We start from the raw sequence: 5,189 nt of genomic DNA on the forward strand, positions 1-5,189 counted from the left end.
TTCCAGTTGAGCTCTTTCAAATCCTGAAAGATGATGCTGTGAAAGTGCTGCACTCAATATGCCAGCACATTTGGAAAACTCAGCAGTGGCCACAGGACTGGAAAAGGTCAGTTTTCATTCCAATCCCAAAGAAAGGCAATGCTAAAGAATGCTCAAACTACCACACAGTTGCACTCATCTCACACTCTAGTAAAGTAATGCTCAAAATTCTCCAAGCCAGGCTTCAGCAATATGTGAACCGTGAACTTCCTGATGTTCAAGCTGGTTTTAGAAAAGGCAGAGGAACCAGAGATCAAATTGCCAACATCCGCTGGATCATGGAAAAAGCAAGAGAGTTCCAGAAAAACATCTTTTTCTGCTTTATTGACTACGCCAAAGCCTTTGACTGTGTGGATCACAATAAATTGTGGAAAATTCTGAAAGATATGGGAATACCAGACCACCTGATCTGCCTCTTGAGAAACCTATATGCAGGTCAGGAAGCAACAGTTAGAACTGGACATGGAACAACAGACTAGTTCCAAATAGGAAAAGGAGTACGTCAAGGCTGTATATTGTCACCCTGTTTGTTTAACCTATATGCAGTGTACATCATGAGAAACGCTGGACTGGAAGAAACACAAGCTGGAATCAAGATTGCCGAGAGAAAAATCAATAACCTCAGATATGCAGATGACACCACCCTTATGGCAGAAAGTGAAGAAGAACTCAAAAGCCTCTTGATGAAAGTGAAAGTGGAGAGTGAAAAAGTTGGCTTAAAGCTCAACATGCAGAAAACGAAGATCATGACATCCGGTCCCATCCCTTCATGGGAAATAGATGGGGAAACAGTGGAAACAGTGTCAGACTTTATTTTTCTGGGCTCCAAAATCACTACAGATGGTGACTGCAGCCATGAAATTAAAAGACGCTTACTCCTTGGAAGGAAAGTTATGACCAACCTAGATAGCGTATTGAAAAGCAGAGACATTACTTTGCCAACAAAGGTTTGTCTAGTCAAGGCTATGGTTTTTCCTGTGGTCATGTATGGATGTGAGAGTTGGACTGTGAAAAAGGCTGAGCACCGAAGCATTGATGCTTTTGAACTGTGGTGTTGGAGAAGACTCTTGAGAGTCTCTTGGACTGCAAGGAGAACCAACCAGTCCGTTCTAAAGGAGATCAGCCCTGGGATTTCTTTGGAAGGAATGATGCTAAAGCTGAAACTCCAGTACTTTGGCCACCTCATGCAAAGAGTTGACTCATTGGAAAAGACTCTGATGCTGGGAGGGATTGGGGGTAAGAGGAGAAGGAGACGACAGAAGATGAGATGGCTGGATGGCATCACTGACTCAATGGACATGAGTCTGAGTGAATTCCGGGAGTTGGTGATGGACAGGGAGGCCTGTTGTGCTGCGATTCATGGGGTTACAAAGAGTCGGACACGACTGAGCGACTGATCTGATCTGATCTGATCTGAAGTTTTCATTTCTCTGTACTACATGTCTGAGAGTACAATTGCTGAATTGTATTGTAAACATATATTTGGTTTTGTAACATATACTTTTCCAGAATACCTATACCATTTTATATGATTGCTAACAATGACTTGGTTTCTCTGCTTGGACTGGTTTCCTTGCCAGCTTCAGGGTTGTCACTATTCTTTATTTTGGTCATACTTGTAAGTATATCTCATTGCAGTTTTGATTTGAACTTATCTAAGAGAGTTCCAGAAAACATCTATTTCTGCTTTATTGACTATGCCAAAGCCTTTGACTGTGTGGATCACAATAAACTGTGGAAAATTCTGAAAAAGATGGGAATACCAGACCACTTGACCTGCCTCTTGAGAAATTTGTATGCAGGTCAGGAAGCAACAGTTAGAACTGGACATGGAACAACAGACTGGTTCCAAATAGGAAAAGGAGTATGTCAAGGCTGTATATTGTCACCCTGCTTATTTAACTTATATGCAGAGTACATCATGAGAAACGCTGGGCTGGAAGAAGCACAAGCTGGAATCAAGATTGCTGGGAGAAATATCAATAACCTCAGATATGCAGATGACATCACCCTTATGGCAGAAAGTGAAGAGGAGCTAAAAAGCCTCTTGAAGAGAGTGAAAGAGGAGAGTGAAAAATATGGCTTAAAGCTCAACATTCAGAAAATGAAGATCATGACATCCGGTCCCATCACTTCATGGGAAATAGATGGGGAAACAGTGGCAGAGTTTATTTTTTTGGGTTCCAAAATCACTGCAGATGGTGATTGCAGCCATGAATTTAAAAGACACTTACTCCTTGGAAGGAAATTCATGACCAACCTAGATAGCATATTAAAAGATATTACTTTGCCAACAAAGGTCTGTCTAGTCAAGGCTATGGTTTTTCCAGTGGTCACGTATGGATGTGAGAGTTGGACTGTGAAGAAAGCTGAGCATTGAAGAATTGATGCTTTTGAACTGTGGTGTTGGAGAAGACTCTTGAGAGTCCCTTGGACTGCAAGCAGATCCAACCAGTCCATCCTAAAGTAGATCAGCCCTGGGTGTTCATTGGCAGGAATGATGCTGAAGCTGAAACTCCAATACTTTGGGCACCTCATGTGAAGAGTTGACTCATTGGAAAAGACCCTGATGCTGGGAGGGATTGGGGGCAGGAGGAGAAGGGGACAACAGAGGATGAGATGGCTGGATGGCATCACTGACTCGATGCCCATGAGTTTAGGTGAACTCCGGGAGTTGGTGATGGACAGGGAGGCCTGGCATGCTGTGATTCATGGGGTTGCAAAGAGTCGGACACGACTGAGCGACTGAACTGAACTGCAGTTTTAAAATTTTACTGTTTTTGTTTTTTGTGTGCAGTCTAAGAACTCTTCATCAAGCCTTGGTTTCCAAAGATTTTTTTCTCCGTTAAAAAAATATTCACTGGAAAAATGAAATAGTTGACTAGATTCCTATTAATATGAGATGGTTCTCCAAATCTAGGTGGAAAAAAGTGTCTTCCCCTATACCGATACAGTCCAAAGGTCTCAAATTCATGCATGCACCAGGATCTCCTGGAGGATTTGTTAGAACACAGATTACTGGCTTCACCCTCTGACTGTTTTGAGAATTTGAACTTCTAACAAGTTCCTATGTGATGCCAATGCTGCTGGCTCAGGAGTTACACCCTGAACTAGACCAGTGTATTCTAACTCGACTGAAGGCTAAGAAAATTGAGGTAATTGGTTATTGCAAAAAAAAAAAAAAAAAACAAAAACAAAAGAACCAACTGAAGATTATCCTCCAATCTATTAAGGGTTTTGATGAGCAGAGTCCTGGATGTTACTTTTAGGTCTACAGTGGACAAGGAGAAACACAAAAGCAGAGAAAGCAGTGGAGATTCCAGTTGTACATGTGGGAGACATGAAGAACCAGGGTGATGCTACAGTGGGATAAGCCAACAGTGGAGAGCATGGGTTTTCTATACTGAGAGTCCTTCTAAAGGCCAGAGGCCATTCTTTGCTCTGAATTGAAAGCTTCCTGTTTCAAGGTAGATGATTAAGTTTCTAAAAATGTAGGATATGGCACAAAGTCAGTGTAGATGAATTCTCCCCCATTTCTAAACCTAAATATAGTCATTGACTCCTTTGATTTTATAGACATTTTCTCTCTCTGTTAGACCTGCATTCCCTTAGTTACACACAATGAGAATTTTCCTGGGTCATGCCAGTCAGGTACTCATGTTATGTTCCTGGTGTCACTTGGCAAAGACTCATGCAGGGAATTTTTATACCTGTATCACACAGATTTCAAAAATCTTCATCCTTTTGCACATTAACGTACATATATAGAGTAGGAGAGTGGGTCCTTGATCAACATCTTGGTTCTGTCTGGCCCACTGACTGTATTTATCCTTCTTATAAGAATGGGGTGAAGAATTGCTTTCAGAAACTCACAAATACAGAATGAAAACATATTCACCATTCCCAAGAATAGTACCAGAATAAAAGCAAAGAGAGTAGGACCTAAATCTTCAGGGGCAGGCCTAACCTGGGGTCAGTGAGCTTTGAAAGCACCTGAAAACACCTGCTCCTAATCCATCTCAACACACCCTGTCATCAGGCCATTGCCTCCTAAGAGCCAGATGCCTGCCTATCTGCCTGAGCTGTTCAATACCTCTTCCAAAAACAACTCTCTGTGATAAGCCTCTTATATCAAAAGCCATAAACATCCAATTGAGATTTGAAAAGAAAAGACTTAAGGCTGATTTGGAAATGTATGACATTTGTCTTAAGAATGTCCTCAGGGATGGGGTCGGCTGATTTAGGTAAAACATCTTTTTCTGGAGTGGCAGCAACTCAAGGTGGGTTCATGTTCGAGGCATTCTTGGCTTTTTTTTTTTTTAATTTTATTTTTAAACTTTACAAAATTGTATTAGTTTTGCCAAATATCAAAATGAATCCGCCACAGTTATACATGTGTTCCCCATCCTGAACCCTCCTCCCTCCTCCCTCCCCATACCATCCCTCTGGGTCGTCCCAGTGCACTAGCCCCAAGCATCCAGTATCGTGCATTGAACCTGGACTGGCAACTCGTTTCATACATGATATTTTACATGTTTCAATGTCGAGGCATTCTTGGAAAGAATAGTAACATCCCCAAGGACTTCACTGGGTTCCCTGGTGGCTCAGATGGTAAAGAATCTGCCTGTAAAGCAGGAGACCCAGGTTCGATCCCTGGGTTGGGAGGATCCCCTGGAGAAGGGAAAGGCTACCCACTCCAGTATCCTTGCCTGGAGAATCCCATGGACAGAGGAGCCTGGCGGGCCACAGTCCATGGGGTCACAAAGAGTCAGACACGACTTAGTGACTGCCACGTTTACTTTCACTGACTTCAGAGAAATGAGGTATCACAGTGGTATCAGGAGACAGAATGTGGACAAGTCAGGCTGCTCTGAGACCTGCTTGTGATTCTGCCATAATGCATCTCAGGGCAGCTGTGATTGTAAAAGAAGTGAATCTGACAACTGGGGAAATTCTTCCAACAAGGCTTTCTTTATTTGGCTTGCCCAAATTTATAGACTAGAGAAGGTACTTTCATAGCAAGACAATTAATAAAAGTTAAAAAAAAAGATTTAAACATCAATATATGATGCCTTATTCTATTTATGGTTTCATTTTCAGCAGTAGAGCACTGGTGGGCAGAAGAATACAGAAGAAATGGCATGTCATGT

General features: G+C 42.1%; 1 non-coding gene across 1 annotated transcript; it reads left to right on the forward strand.

The window, feature by feature from the left end:
- Positions 1-4,632: 4,632 nt before the first annotated feature.
- On the forward strand, positions 4,633-4,704 carry TRNAY-GUA. The gene has a single exon. It is a non-coding gene; the product is annotated as a tRNA-Tyr (tRNA).
- Positions 4,705-5,189: the final 485 nt, after the last annotated feature.

Source organism: Bubalus bubalis, chromosome 2, assembly GCF_019923935.1.
Source record: "Bubalus bubalis isolate 160015118507 breed Murrah chromosome 2, NDDB_SH_1, whole genome shotgun sequence".
Classification (NCBI taxonomy): Eukaryota; Metazoa; Chordata; class Mammalia; order Artiodactyla; family Bovidae; genus Bubalus; species Bubalus bubalis.